Source organism: Berghia stephanieae, chromosome 10 (genome assembly GCF_034508935.2).
Source record: "Berghia stephanieae isolate SIO BIC M18660-M18661 chromosome 10, UCSD_Bste_1.3, whole genome shotgun sequence".
Lineage (NCBI taxonomy): Eukaryota > Metazoa > Mollusca > Gastropoda > Nudibranchia > Aeolidiidae > Berghia > Berghia stephanieae.
Genome location: NC_088369.1, coordinates 17,443,153 through 17,460,232, shown reverse-complemented (window position 1 = coordinate 17,460,232; position 17,080 = coordinate 17,443,153). Strand labels below are relative to the sequence as shown.

General features: G+C 34.4%; 1 protein-coding gene across 1 annotated transcript in view; it reads left to right on the top strand.

Moving 5' to 3' along the window:
- Positions 1–748: 748 nt before the first annotated feature.
- LOC144980742 (carbohydrate sulfotransferase 15-like) overlaps positions 749–17,080 on the top strand; it is a 130,565-nt gene continuing 114,233 nt past the window's right edge. Inside the window, exon 1 of the mRNA XM_078928482.1 lies at positions 749–1,148. The gene's annotated coding sequence lies outside the window, so the exon portion shown is untranslated. The remainder of the gene's footprint in view (positions 1,149–17,080) is intronic.

Sequence of the window (17,080 nt, the reverse complement as noted above, 5' to 3'; positions counted from 1 at the left end):
TAATACCGCTTTGATGTGATGGTCGCATCTTTGTTTATTTTAAATTTATAGTCACTGTTTAGAGTCGGATCCACACCGGAATCTGTCCGTTTCGACTGGAACGGTCACAATTTTGTTGATTATTAACTTTTTAGAAATGAACAATAAGAAATATGTGGCCACTCGTCCCCAAACGGGATTAAATCGGGGTGAATAATAAGTGACCCTGCGCCTCAAAGCGGTATTAAGTCGGGATTTGGAAAACGAAGAAAACCGGGTTTGAAGCGGAAATGGTCAAAATTATCAAATTTCAGTTTTTGGTTGGTTCAGAAACTACAATCATTTTTCTACATAACATAAAAATTCAAAATAAATATTGACGATAAGTTATATAAATTTAAAGTTTAAAAATGCAACTATTAGTGACATATTCAAAACGAGAGTTGACTTTCTCTCAGAGAGCCACCATTTCCAAGGCTTAGTAATATTAAGTCTTTTTCTCCACCAGTAAGATGTAAGATATCACAGCAAAGGACGTGTCTTTATCTATCTCAGAGAAAGCACGACTGTTTCCACAATTTCATGGTTCAACCAATAATGAACTTTAAAAACTGAAAACAAGTCTAGGTTTTTCCCTGACAACCTTACAAATGAATGATTCTGATTGGTCAACGTTCATCACAAGCGCCGTCGGCGATTAAAATGCTCCGGCGATGCGTCACGGCGTCAGCAGACGTGTGTTACATTTGTGTCAGGGCATGACATAACCAGTCGGAAGGTGAAAATTTTGGATTTACATTGTTTTCCCTTTTCTCCCCAGAGCATTTTAATCCTTATTTGAAGTAAATCGGGTGATTTTTCATGAAGTTATCGTCAGATGTATGGGAAAGCTATCCAGGAACTTTTCTCAAATGTCATACTATTTCAACTTGACTTGCTGTAAAAAAAATTAACTGAAATTACGCTTTGATATTTCCCGAAGATGTCGAAAAAGGGTTAATTTAAGATCAAAATTGATCTTCTAACTAGACTTGGCAATATCACAGTTCACACCTTTTCACCATCCGACGGATTGTGTCATTCACTGTAACATATGTGTGTGTTTGTGCATTTTGATACAAACCACGTGCTATTATTTCTTTGTCTAGCTGCATTGGTTAATAATTGAGGTGAGTGTCCATTGTCCCTTTATTCTTTTATCATGAAATTATAGGATACCGTAAGACTTTAATATGATAACAGTTGCCTAATCTTACACTTACTGATATTGTTGTAGAATAAACATATAATTTTAAGTACAAAAGCAGAATAGTAAATTGAAACTTCAACAATTAATGAACTGCCGAAGGAATTACGTGTAACTAAAAAAAAATGAAAAAAGTTAAATGTTTGGATATATAAACAGACACACACAGAGAGAGAGAGAGAGAGAGAGAGAGAGAGAGAGAGAGAGAGAGAGACCTATTAATGGATAGATAGAAATATAGATAGATAGATAGATAGATAGATAGATAGATAGATAGATAGATGGAAAGGAGAGAGGGTCAAACACACACGCACGCGCACACACACACACACAGAGAGAGAGAGAGAGAGAGAGAGAGAGAGAGAGAGAGAGAGATATGTTCGCTTTGTCGTGCTTTCTTTGCATACTGAAAGAAGGGGGGGGGGGAGTCTTTTCATACAATCATCAAGGTGGGTGAAGAACTTGAAGAACTTGAGAGATTCAATGACATGTTTGCATGTATGTCATTACACAATATGCCCCACCCCCTCCTCCTCAAGCTGTCATCTGACTCCAAATGGACACAACGCAATGAATAATTTATCCAGCCCAATTCTTTCATTGCAATATCATTGGTCAATATGTTTCCAGTTGATTGACCATGACTCTGAAAGCGAGTGTCATACCACTAGACCACATAGCCGCACATAGCCTTTGACTTTAAAGTCGATTATTGTTCATCTAGATCATTTCATTTCGACACAATTATCGTTTAGAGGCGACGGGTCGCATATTCTTGATACCAAGCCTTAAAGATTAGAATCTTCAGCTTTCTTGAGCTTTTATATAGAGCAAAATGCACTTAATGTGCTCAAAGCGCTTTACAAGGGGTCCCTGACCTATATGTAACATGTAGGACAAGGCATCACGCCTGTTAGGCGATATTACAGGGTTTTTTTTCCAACAGAGACAACGCTGTTAACAGCCAGCTACTCATTTTACACCTGAGTACGGTGAGAGAATGGGAGTAAAGAGCCTTGTCCAAGGACTCAACTAACTCGCCGAGCGAGGCTCGAACTCAGGACCTTCCGATCCGAAAGCGAGTGTCATACCACTAGACAACACAGCTGCACACCATAAAACACCATAAAATGAACTTTATAAAAAAAAAAGAAGAAGAAAAAGAAAAGAAACTCTTTTCAAGAATGGAACGGAACTGTCTCTCTTTAGGCCTATCGGAGTTACGGAGGTTACGTTGAAGAACGGCATTGACACACTCTTTCAAAAATAACAACCCCCCCCCCCCCAAAAAAAAAAAAATAAACGAAAATAAAAACCAAACAGTTTTTGAAGTCTGGCGTGAAATATTTAGGTCATTAAAAAAAAAAAAGAAACTTAAACTATTATTAAACTATCCGTCCCCGCTGTATTCAAGATTTTGTCTGAACTCGAACACTGATTGAACACAAAGAAATTGAATTTTTATATTTTACATTTCCATGTGCTCGAGGTCATTGGTCACATTGGAAGATAAAAACACACACACATACACACAGCTTCAATCTTTACTCTATTTCCCTCCCGCCCTCTTAATGCACAAGCTGTCTCACTCACCTCCCCGTCTCGCTCCTATTTCTCTCTCTCTCTCTCTCTCTCTCTCTCTCTCTCTCTCTCTCTCTCTCTCTCTCTCTCTCTCTCTCTCTCTCTCGTGTGTGTGTGTGTGTGTGTGTGTGTGTGTGTGTTTTACTCTCTCATTCTTTTTTTTCCCATCCCATTCACTTTCTTGATATTTCTTTCCCTGCCCACCCGGCTTCACGTATTTCAAAACTGTACTTTGAAATTTTAAACCCTTCTTTAACTTTTGGCCTTTTGAAATTGTGTTTCCTCTATTAAATAAGACAAAAATGGCACATTAATCATTCTTATTTTATTGATTCTTTATTGAAATATCAAAAATTCTTCAAAAAGTGAGCAAAGTCAAAAAGTTGGCATTTTAAAAAAATGTTTTATTTATTTTAAGGACATCTTACATAATAATAAATAACTACAAAAGTAATTATTGGATTGTTTCAAAAATTTGTATACATTATTAGATATATATTCTAAGCTCATGCTAAATTTTACTATTCTCGTCAAATTTTCGCTCAAAACCCTTCTTCAGCCAACATCAAAATACAATAAAAACATAAAAATACATTACTTTAAAAAAAAACAGATCGATGTTATAATGTATGTATGTTTTTATTGTTTGTTGTTGCTGGCTGAAGAAAGGTTTCGAACCCGAGACGTTCCATGTTTGGTATTTCGTGGGGTTTTTTTGGTTTTTTTAATTCAACCCGGTATAGCCTTTTAATTTTCGTTTATTACTTTTCACAGTCCACGGCTTGTAGTAGCTTTGTACCATGTTATGCTTTAACTAAAATAGGCTTCAACAGTCGTGACGTCACTTCCCTCGTAATGACGCATATTAACTTAGTAACTGGTTCTAAACTATCGGAACAATGGGGACGCCCTAATAAAATACTTCTCCGACGAGCATAAAAGTGTATCCAGAGGAGAAAAACATTATAAATCTGATCATGTTTTGACTTTTATACATTTTGATCACATAACATGTGAAAAAGTTCAAGCCAGCATGAAGAATAAAAAGTACCGTTCTGCTCGTTGCTGGGCGGATGTGACATCAGACTAATGAATCCTATCTCAAGCATCACGGATAAAATTTGTTCTCAAACAAATGAGTGAGTTTTGAAACATCAACTTCAAAGAAACAAAATTGCTCAAATCTCTGATAGTTTTGTTTCTTTAAATTAAAAAAAATGAGCTTTATATAGCGCAATATCCACTAAATGTGCTCAAAGCGCTTTACAAGGGGTCCCTGGTCAACAGCAACATTTAACATGTAGGACGGGACATGAAGCCTGTTATGCGATATTACAATTTTTCGGACAAAGACAACGCTGTTAAAGGTCAGGTACTCATTATACACCTGAGTACGGTGAGAGAATGTGAATAAAGAGCGTTTTCCAAGGACTCAACTATGCTCCGAGCGCGGGGCTCGAACCCAGGACCTTCCGATCTGAAAGCGAGTGTCATACCACTAGACCACATAGCCGCACATAGCCTTTGACTTTAAGGTCGATAATTGTTCATCTAGATCATTTAATTTCGACACAATTACCGTTTAGAGGCGACGGGTCGCATATTCTTGATACCAAGCCTTAAAGATTAGAATCTTCAGCTTTCTTGATCTTTTATATAGAGCAAACTCCACTTAATGTGCTCAAAGCGCTTTACAAGGGGTCCCTGACCTATAGCAACATTGTAACATGTAGAACAAGGCATCACGCCTGTTAGGCGTTTTTTTTTTCCAACAGAGACAACGCTGTTAACAGCTAGGTACTCATTTTACACCTGAGAGAATGGGAGTAAAGAGCCTTTTCCAAGGACTCAACTATCCGCCGAGCGAGGCTCGAACTCAGGACCTTCTGATCCGACAGCGAGTGTCATACCACTGGACAACATAGCTGCACACCATAAAACACCATAAAATGAAATTTAAAAAAAAAAAAAGAAGAAAAAGAAAAGAAACGATTTTCAAGAATGAAACGGAACTGTCTCTCTTTAGGCCTATCGGAGGTTACGTTGAAGAACGGCATTGACACACTCTTTCAAAAATAAAAACTAACCCCCCCCCCCCCCTTCTCCCAAACAAAATAAAACGAAAAAAAAAACAAAAAAAAAATATTATTGAAGTCTAACGTGAAAGATTTAGGTCATTAAAAAAGAAACTTATACTATTATTAGACTATCGTTCTATTGAAGTCTGGCGTGAAAGATTTAGGTCATTAAAAAAGAAAGTTAGACTATTATTAGACTCTCCGTCCCCCCTGTATTCAAGATTTTGACTTAACTCGAACACTGATTGAACACAAAGAAATTGAATTTTGAATGGGCGTGATCTATATTACATTTCCATGTGCTTGAGGTCATTGGTCACATTGGAATATGTCCTCAAAATGGCCCACATTATGAAAAGTGTTCACAGTTTTTAAAACATATATATATAACATCACGATTGGTCATTTTGTTCAGCTTGACACATGGGTATGCTAACAGCTCTTATAAACAAAGCAGCGTGTTTACATTTCTGAAGAAATGTCCAATCGTTGGACAAGCGCAGATTTTAATAGTGACCACAGACCTGTCAAGGCCACGCTAAAAATAAAACTTAAACAAATAAAGAAAAAGAAAGTGGAACCAAAACTGCAATTAGATCTACTTAGAATTAACCATCAAATAAAAAATGATTACAAAGAATGCGTGAAAGAAAATAAGTGAAACAAGTGACAAAAGAGGGACGAGCTTAGATAAAGAAATCTATACTGTGAACACGGGTCCCCAGATTATGCGATAAGAAGTAGAAGCTGCTTGTAAAGAGATGAAAAGGGGGAAAGCGGTAGGCCAAGATAGTTTCTCAATAGAATTGATTGACGCCCTCGACGATCTGGGAATAGACATTCTGACAAAAGCCTTTAATGTCTTATATGAAAAGGGTGAGTTGCCTAATGTCAAGACAATCAGTATTCATTACGATACCCAAAAAACAAGGTACTATTGACTGTGACCAACACAGAACAATCAGCATAATGAGCCAGGCCACAACAATTATGTTAAAACTACTTATGAAAAGAATGAGGAGCAAGATCTCTCCAGAGATAAGTGACGAGCAGTTTGGTTTTGTTAAAGAAAAGGGTACGGTAAATGCAATCTTTACATTGAAAACATTAATGCAACGGTCAATCGAAATACAAAAATCACTTTATCTATCTTCATCGATTATTCCAAAGCTTTTGATTCAGTACAGCATGATACGCTATTCAAAATATTAGAAAAGATCGGTATGGACAGTAAAGACCTTCGACTTGTGAAAAACTTATATTGGAATCAAACAGCGTCTGTCAAACTGGATAATGAAACATCGGACTTCTTGAACATCGAGAAGGGAGTAAGACAAGGTTGCGTCTTATCACCGGACCTTTTTAACATATATAGTGAAATAATATTCAAAGAAATTGAAGATATGAAAGGCGTCGTCGTTGGAGGGCAGAATATGAATAACATAAGATACGCAGACGACGGTACTCTGATGGTCTACTCTCCAGAACACGTGCAGAAAATTTTAGGTAATATAGTGGTGTGCAAAAGTGAAGAGATGGGTCTGAAACTAAATATTAAGAAAACCGAATGCATGGTGGGGTCAAAGAATGACAACAACGCGACCTTCCACTTGTCAAGCAAAGGAGAGACCATCAAACAAGTAAAGAAATTTAAATATTTAGGCACTATCATCACCCATGACGCACGTGACATAGAGGATATAAAACAAAGAATAGCATTAGCAAAAACGTGTTCTATAAAATGCGACCAGTTGTGTCAAACAAAAACCTAAACTTGAAAGCCAGAATGAAAGTAGTATAAACATATGTTATAAGTACCCTTTTATACGGTTGTGAAACGTGGACGCTTGACAAAGAATGTACGAGGAGGTTAGAGGCATTTGAGATGTGGGTGTAAAGAAGAATGTTAAGGGTATCATGGACAGGCAGGTGTACGAACGAGGAAGTGTTGGAGAAAGTGAGAAAGGGAAGAATGCTGATCGATAACATCAGAAAGAGGCAGTTACGGTTTCTGGGACATGGTGGAGAAGAGACGGAATAGAAAAGTTGGTAACATCTGGGATGATCGAAGGAAAGAGAGCTAGAGGAAGACAAAGAGCACAAGCCACGATGGATGATGATGTATATACACACACACATATATCTATATATATATATGTGTGTGTGTGTATGTGTGTGTGCGTGTGTGTGTATTTGTGGACGGGGGGGGTATTTTTTTTGTTGGTAAAAATTTCAATCTTTGTTTTCAGATATTCAACATGAACTATAAACACAATCCATATTTCATTGTATTTAACACGAATCAATTTCTAATGGAGACTAAGTAAGTTACAACTCAAATACAATGATCTTAATGAGGTGCCAATCAATGTTTCAAATTGTAAAATTCATGGGCATCTTTTGGCAAAGTTGGTTTTATCTGCTGGAGATGGTTATAATTCTCTGAGGAGATCTTCCTCTGACTGGTGTAAACCTGCATCGGTGATCATCAGAAGTTGCTCTTCCATCACTCATTGATTGGGGAAGCAAATTCCAGTTGTCCTGATCGTTCGGTTCAAACAGAATGGTTCCATCTGGTTAACAACTAACTGCTCTTATGTCAGTAAAAGTTGGGAATGCTACCTTCTTTCCCAACCTGTTTGTGGTTAAGGTGTTACTTCATCAAATGACAGGAAGCATTTGTATGTCAAGTAATGTACTGTAGCTTTTAAGGAGTGCTGTGTTCTGTCATGTGAGAGGTTTTAAAAAACCCTTAAAAACAAAACAAATAATAATTGTATTGTAGTTAGATGGAGTGAAAATGTCAACTTTCGTTCAATTGCTGCATTTATTGAGTCGCATACCATCTGAATATGTCCTCTCTCTAAATAAATACTTTTGTACAACTGTGGCGCTTGCTTCCATATAAATAAACTCAACATTCTTGACATCACGTTTCTATACCATCGTTGGAGATTATTATTTTGGTGTAAGTACCAGCTGTTAATTGTGCGCATAAGTAGTTGTAGAGACAACTCGTTGGCGGTCAGACCTGCCTCATGAATGTGGTCATGTAGTAAACAGCAGAGGCTTGGATCGATGGAGATAATAAATCAGCCTGTAAATCTATATAAGATTCATAAACTCTCCTTGTTCAGTTTTATCCTTTCACAACCATTTGAAGCTGCTGTCGTCCATTATTTAAGATGAGAATTCCATGCCATTTCATCGACGTTTGCACCTTACCTTCGTGTTTGACGCATTCATCGCAATTGTCTTTTCTTGGCTTGAAAATAATGCTGTCTGTCTTCCTCTGTTACTTCGATACAACTCGTTCCTCTTCCCTTGCAACAACATCTTTCTTTCAATAGCTTCGCTTGTTATTTTAAATTAATAGAGATAGGGACAACAGGTGATCGGCTTATTATCTTTTTAAATACCCAACCATTATTTCGTACATTATATTTACTAGTAAAGCATAACCGGGAGATAATAGGTTTGAAGTTCAGTCGCATCGTGACTTTAGAAATTGACAATTATTTAGCAGCTGTGATATTTATGGATGCTCAAACTTATAGAGTCCAATGTCAATACAACCCCATTAACAGTAAAATGAAATATTGATTTTGTAGTTAAAAACACAATCATTCTTTCTTATCCACGAAAACTCACTATACATCATTTACATGACGTGTTTTGATTGCTTGAAAGTACATCTCCGTCCTCCTTGAGCTCTGAACTAACATCAGAGTTTGATCATCTTGAGACTAAAGAATAAGAGGGCGCGCTTATCTCTGAAGTTCACTCTAATGTAATACTTTTGACTGATTTTATGCCATTATTTGTTATCACTTAATTATTATCTTGATCAGCATAATAATAATAATAATAATAATAATAATAATAATAATAATAATAATAATAATAATAATAATAATAATAATAATAATATGCTTTATTCATTAAAAAAATGAAAATTCGTTTACCGACGTGACACGCATGAAGATGTATAAACACAAAGTTGAGAATCTATGGCGACAATGTATACTATATATATATATATATATATATATATATATATATATATATATATATATATATATATATATATATATATGCAAATGCCCTAAAATGTAAAAATATACAACCAAGAATCAATAGCAACACTTTATATATTAATTTGATAAATTGAGATAGGCCACATCTCTAGCCTTTAGTCCTAACTTGTGTGTGTATATTTAAAAAATAATATTTATGTCAAATCACAGTTGCTCGTTAAAAATTCGAACATCATGTGGCAAAAATGAATTAAGGTGACGTGTTGTCTTTGTTTTTATAGATATAAGGCGACGGCTCCTCGTGGAGAACTTAATATATTAGTGAAGGGAGAGATCCCCATCCTTCATAACTTTCTCCAGTTTCCTTAGGCAAAATCTCTTGAACAGTTCTTCCATATTGTAAATTGGGTGAGTATAACTCCTGGCTTTATCAATTATCCGATCAATTTTCTTAATGTCGCAAATACTGGCATTTCCACACCATGCTGTAAAACAAAAAGTAATACCGGTCTCCAGGACGGATCTATAAAAAAAAAGGTGTATAACGTTTTGTCTATGTCAAATTCTGAAAGTTTCAGAATAAAATACATTCTTTTGTTCAATTTTTAGATAACAGCATCGGTTTGTAATCCATTATGATATTTCTATAAACTTGAGTACAACGAAATATTTCAACGCATTAAATCTTGTAAAGAACTGTTTTCCACCGCAAACGACCTTCTTGGCATTAAGAAATCCACACCCCTTCCAGCGTCTAGAAATAACGCCGAACTAGCTCAAAATTTCGCCAACTATTTTCACAAGATAAAATCCATTAGGGAAAACTTAGACAATACATCATTATCATCGTAACCGAGCGTTGGACCATTCCACGGAACTCTACTATATGTTTTCGATCCAGCCACTGAGTATGAAGTGAAGTCAGCTATTTTAGAGAGCCCATCAAAATATTGTGTCTTAGTAGACCCTATTCCAAACCCTTAGTTTGAGAACACTTATATGTTTTAATTTATCGTAAGACACACCAGCAGCAAGGTAGTTGCAAATATCAACAAAGGAAAGACTATCGGTTTCTATACACATGAAATTATTACTTTTCTTGACTGTCATTTTAATTCCATCTTCCTCATCTTGAAGGAGGTAATCAAGTAGAAAAGGTTTGATAAGGTTAATATCGTATCTGCCGGAATTGAAACCAACAACAGGCAGTTCTTTCATCCACCATAAAAGTCTAGACTTTATTCGTTCAAGAGGCAGTGTATTTTTCTTATCTTTCTCATGTTGGGGTTCTTGTGTTTTTTGTTGTTTTATTTTAAAGTCAATTTCTTCAAACACATAGGTCTCAGTTAGATGGTCAAAGGCAGATTTTGAAATGGCTTTTAAAGTCGACAACATGTCCATTACAAGTTCCTTAAGGTTACCTGTGGTTACCAGACAGATAGGTTCTGTAAAGTCTAAAACATTACTGCAAATTGCTACTGACAGTAAAATATGTTTGGCGATCCAAGTTTGACTTTTGGTGTTACTTGGGAGGTGATCTCTATCAAAATACGCATCGTAGTCAAACGTTGCTACAAATGGATAATATCTTAATGAATTTTCAACAAATATTCCTTCATCTTCTAATTGTTCAAAAACAGTTTGTTCCAGTTGGAAAGCTCCTCATACATACTTCATTCTTGTTTGCCCATCGCAAGTGGCTTCATGGCCTTCGACGTTCCATCTGAATTTCCAAAGTTTACCACATTTTCTATACGAGTAAGATCTACTGTACAATTCGAAATCCTTGATATAACTAAAATGATTTTGATAGAGATTTACATTCATACATTTTTCATATTTGCAGACAGATCTTCTTGCAGCAACAGATGTAATATTTCCATTATCTCGAGTCTCTTCATCCTCGTCAGCGTCTTCTGAGATATCTTTTAGTGTATAAACAAAAATGTTGATTTTAAAGCAATCTTCAATTTGGTTTAATTCTTGAATAGTTACTCCGGAATCTTGTTTTTGTCAGTGTGTCGTCCAGCATATTGGTAAAATAAAGTTTCTGTTGCTTTATATAAGTTTCTTACGTCTTCTCCAAAAGCTAAGGCCAGACAACGAAATAAACATAAATTGTGACCCTCCGCCTCGAAACAGTATTAAGTCGGATTCTTCAATTTTGGGTTCTTGGTACCCAACCATTGCTTATTTTATGCTTTAAAATTTGATATCAAATTGATAAAATTCGGATTATTCATTAACGAGATATGATCGTTTCAAGTAGGGAATGTGTAAAAACCAAGTTCTGAGAAAATCGACTTTGAAGTGAGGCACCGTTTTCATGCACAGTCAAATCAATGGGCAAAGATAACTCCTTAGATACGGACATTGAAACTTTGACGAATAGTAAAATTTGCAGAGACGCCAATTTTCAATTTGACTCACAGGAATTTCAGACACCACTCGGATGATTTCAATGCCGAAAGAGGAATTTCCGCACACACAAAAAGGGAATTTGGATGGTATTTGGTATTGTATTTAAATATTGTATAGATAACTGATTAGAACTATATTATGATATATAAACATATTGCCGAATACAACCCTAAAGTTTCCTTATTTCCAATGACGTAAAGCTCCAAAACCTAATGGTAGTGATTATAGTAATGGTGGTTGTAGTAGTAGTAGTAGTAGTAGTAGTAGTAGTAGTAGTAGTAGTAGTAGTAGTAGTAGCAGTAGTAGTGATGATGACGAAGTGATTATGGCTGTAGTAGTAGTAATAGTAGTAGTAGTAGTAGTAGTAGTAGTAGTAGTAGTAGTAGTAGTAGTAGTAGTAGTAGTAGTAGTAGTAGTAGTAGTAGTAGTAGTAGTAGTAGTAGTAGTAGTAGTAGTAGTAGTAGTAGTAGTGGTAGTGATGATGATGTGGTGGTGGTAGTGGTTCTAGTTGTAGTAGTGGCAGTAGTTGTAGTAGTAATGATGATGTGATGGTGGTGGTTGAAGTAGTAGTGGTAGTGAAGATGTGGTGGTGGTGGTGGTTGTAGTAGTTGTAGTGAAGATGTGGTGGTGGTGGTGGTTGTAGTACAAGTGGTCGTGATGAAAATGTGGTTGTGATGGTTGCAGTGTGTGTGTGTGTGTGTGTGTGTGTGTGCGTATGTGTGTGTGTGTGTGTGTTTGAGAGAGAGAGAGAGAGAGAGAGAGAGAGAGAGAGAGTGCTGAAAGTTCATCTAGTGATAAATTGAGCAATACGAACTTGAAAAGCTAACGAGGCTAAAGTTTGAGGCCAAAGTATTTGTGATTAGCTATTATTGGTATTATTTAATGGCCAACAGGTGCATATGATGATCCTTGACCAATCAGAATCATTCATTTGTAAGGTTGTCAGGGATAAACCTAGACTTGTTTACAGTTTTTAAAGTTCATTATTGGTTGAACCATGAAATTATGGAAACAGTCATGCTTTCCCTGAGATAGAGAAAGACACGCCCTTTGCTGTGGTATCTTACATAGTATTGGTATACGAAAAGACTTAATATTACTAAGTTTTGGAAATGGTGGCTCTCTAAGAGAAAGTCAACTCTTGTTTTGAATGTCTCTCTGATAGTTGCATTTTAAAACTTTAAATTTATATAACTTATCGTCAATATCTATGTTGAATAATTATGTTATCATGTAGAAAAATGATTGTAGTTTCTGAAACAACCAAAAAATGAAATTTGATAATTTTGACCATTTCCACTTTAAAACCGGTTTTCTTCGTTTTCCAAATCCCGACTTAATACCGCTTCGAGGCGTAGGGTCACAATTATCCGTATACGGATAGCCATACTTTATGTCAGATTTAAGGGAGAAAAATCCCTTGTTGTTGATGACAAAAGTTGGAAGATTTATTGCAGCCCCTATAGGAAGTTCCTAAGAAAGAGAGAGAAAGAGAGAAAGAGAGTGAGATTACAAGATTTATTGAATACAAAAAGGGTTTAAAGGACAATAATAATAGTTTATGGAGAGTACTTTTCACAAGACTGACAGTACAAAGCTCGGCCTATAAAATAAAAAAAAAATAAAAATAAGAATAACCTAATGAAATAATATATCTTAAAAAATATACTGAGTATAATATGCAAAGCATTTATTATAGTATATTATACTAGTGTCCTATACAAAGGTAGCAAGCAATTGCTATTGTTCGTTTCACGCTATAGAAACCGGGCTAAACTCCGGCTCCATGGACAATTTGAATCTGAAGGACGGTGGTTTTGTACTTGTAAAAATATAATTTGCTAGCTATCAAAAGACAAAGAAATGGAGAGAGAGAGAGAGAGAGAGAGAGAGAGAGAGAGAGAGAGAGAGAGAGAGAGAGAGAGAGAGAGAAGTGAATGTACTCACCAAAACCTTGTTAACGAAGAGGGCCACATTTGTAATCATTTCGACTATCCATTTTGAGTTTGGTCTTTGTTGACGGGCCCATTCCAAAATGTCTTCGTTTTTGATGGTTTCGATGAAATCTCTAAAGGAAAGAGCATCGTAAACTAAGTGGGGTTCGTGAAGCACACCGCCATTGTTTTGACAGGTATGATAAAATCTGAGTTCGCCATCGTCATTGTTTCTCAATATAAATCCGTATGCAATGTCGATTTTGAAAACGTGTTTCTGTTTATCGAATAGATCCAATAATTCGTCGTCCAAGTCAACAGTCGGATTTGAAACTACAATTGTACATATCTTGCACTTGTTTGTCAGATTGGTAGAATCGTGTTTTTATAACCGACCAGTTCTCATAAAGGCAATCTCTAATGTCATCATTAGGAGTTTTATTTGATACCAAATTAATCATGTCTGCCTATGTCACTAATGTAACCAGATCCTGCAATCTTTGTACCTACACTGGCTACCTGTAAAGTTTAGAATTGAATTTAAAATACTCAGCCATGTTTTCAATTGCTTAAACAATTCTGCTCCTGTTTACCTTCAAGAACTTATCCACCTTTATGAACCCAGTCGAAATTTAAGATCTGCTAATTTGATTATCCTAAGGGAACCACCCAAAATCGTTAGTTTTTCATGAGAAATCTTTTGACCACCATGCCCCCCGATTGTGGAACTCCATCAGTATTGAAACTAAAAATAGTGACAATCCACTTATCTTTAGAAAACGGTTAAAAACTGTGCTTTTCTGTAGGGCATATAATTTGGACTCTTAGTATGTATTTTATTATGATATATTATATCATCGTCGAATTTATGTGTTTTTTTAACATGTCAGTTCTATATTTGTATATCATACATGTTGTATTGATGTAAATCGCCAGTGAGCAATTCTAAATTGGAACTAGGCGCTATATTATATTATATTATATTATATTATATTATATTATATTATATTATATATTATATTATATTATATTATATTTATATTATATTATATTATTATTATTATATTATATTATATATATATTATATTATATCGTCTATAGATAGTTCGAAGATGACGTCACTCTGGTCTTTGTTACTGTTTTTTGCCTCCGCGTTTATGAGTAATGCTCACTGAACTGCATTAACCTGACTATATTCGTTCATGGATACACACAACTTTGTGTGTTGGTTCGTTATACTTCCGGATGGCAATGTTATGAGCTTCTTAGCCAAGCGCATACTATCTATATTTTAATAGGCTGGTGGTGAAGGAGGGTCCAGTTCAATTCGTGATCGTTTGGTTTTTGGTCGCGATTGGTTATCATTCGAATGTGTGTCCTTTGATGTTGATGGTTCGTCCGTACTTTTTCGTTTTCGGGATTTTTTTTTTTTTTTTTTTTTTTTTTTTTTTTTTTTTTTTGCTCTTGTTGTTTCGGTGGTGGTTGTGGACGAATGCTGGGACAATCTTTACTATGGCGTTTCATGTTGTCCAAACGATTAAATATTTTGCCGAAATGAATACATGGATATTCTTCGTTTCGATGAGTCTGGCGCACATGTCTAGCACGATTGTTTGCAGCTGAAAACGTTTTGCCACACGTCGGGCATGGATATGTGTCAGACAAAGCAGACGACATCTGGAAAAAAATGCAACATCCCAGAATTAATCTAAGTTTCCAATAAGCGAATATGTGTGTACAATTGGGAAAAAAAAGCCTAATGTCATTCTAACAAATAATAATAAATAATAATAATAATATAATAATAATAATAATAAATAATAATATAATTAATAAATAAATAATAATAATATAATAATAATAATCAATAATAATATAATAATAATAATAATAACAATAATAATAATAATAATACATAATAATAATAATAATAATAATAATAATAATAATAATAATAATAATAATAATAATAATAATAATATGTTTATAAATTCAATTATTCAGACAATTACATGATATAAAAATATACTCAAACTATTGAAATAATAAAACATACAGAAGCAATTACAACAGTTTATTGAGTAGGTCCCGATAGCTCAGTTGATAGAGCACTCACGTCATACGTTAATGAACTTTGGTCAATCCCCAGTATAGTCAACAGGATATCATACTTTGGTGTCTGCTTCACGCTATAGAATCCTGGGACCCATTGTCTCATGTAGGTAATATGTTTCAATAAAGTTTTTACAATCAGTTATTAGTACTCACCATTCAATCCGCAAATGAAACTTGAAACTTTGATGATGGTAAGTTCATGCGGGGAAAAGCATCTTTCTCCTCGTAAATAATGCAAAACAAATGAAAATAATCTTCGGTCGGTCGAACGTTCATTGCTAGGTAATATGACGTAATAAACCATTCATTTTAGGCACAGTACTTGATAAAATTTAAAATCACACTTTTGAGTTCAAGATTTAACACATAATAATAATAATAATAATAATAATAATAATAATAATAATAAAAAATAATAATAATAATAATAATAATAATAATAATAAAAAATAATAATAATAATAATGATAAATAATATATAATAATAATAATGATAAAAATAATAATAAATAATAATAATAATAATAATAATAATAATAAAATAATAATAATAAATAATAATAATATATAATAATAATAAATAATAATATAATGATAATGTAATATAATAATAATAATAATAAATATATAATAAATAATAATAATAAATAATAATAATAATAATAATAATATAGATAATAATAATAATAATAATGATATATATAAATAATAATAAATAATAATAATAAATAATAATATAATAATAATAATAATAAAAAAATAATTAATAAATAATATAATAATATAATGATAAATAATAATAATAATAATAATAATATAATAATAATAATTAATAATAATAATAATAATAATAATAATAATGATAATAATAATAAAATATTTTGTTGTTCTTTAAAGCACTATTATTGAAAACGGATGTTACGTCATAATCGTTGCTATGATAAGCTTTCTCAATTTCAAATTCATTTCTTGAAACAAAAATGTCAAGAGCAGTCATCTTTTTCAAGGAAACGCTTTGAACAAACATTAAAATTGTCTTACGTAGACAGTATTATTGATATATTACCCGCAACCATAGAGTCAATATGTTTTGGATGTACGGTTGACCATCCTGGTCAAATGCATCACGATGTATGCTGCATGATGAGTAAAGATGAGCAACTCGATGCGTGTTGGCCTCAATTGATGAATAAGCTTGATCACTACGACGTATTAACTCTTTGTCTTTGTAGGCTTCCAAGAAAGTTTCCATCGGCCGAAGTATCGCTCCTCATGGATCACGAACTCCGGGAAGGAGCTTGGCTACAATCAAAAGTGCCCAGGATAAAATCCCTTATTCTAGGAGAATAAAAAAGCAAGACAAAGAAAAAGTCTTCCCCCGTCCCTGAAAAAAAAATGTCGGCCACCTGAGCACGCCACCCCCCCCCCCCCCCCCCCCAATATAATAACCTTTAATAATGTCCAAAAACAAAACTCATGCATTCGTACATTGTTTTCGGTAATTCCCGATTTCTACTTTCCATTTGAGATCAAACCTTTTCGCCATCTTTAGAAATGGCTGCCCATCGCCATTTTGAAAAAAATAAAAGAAAACAAAAAGAACGCGTTAATTACACCACATCCGGTCGCCATCTTTAAATAGTCGAACTTCCGGTCACCATCTTGAAACCGTTAAAGGCGTACTTCCGG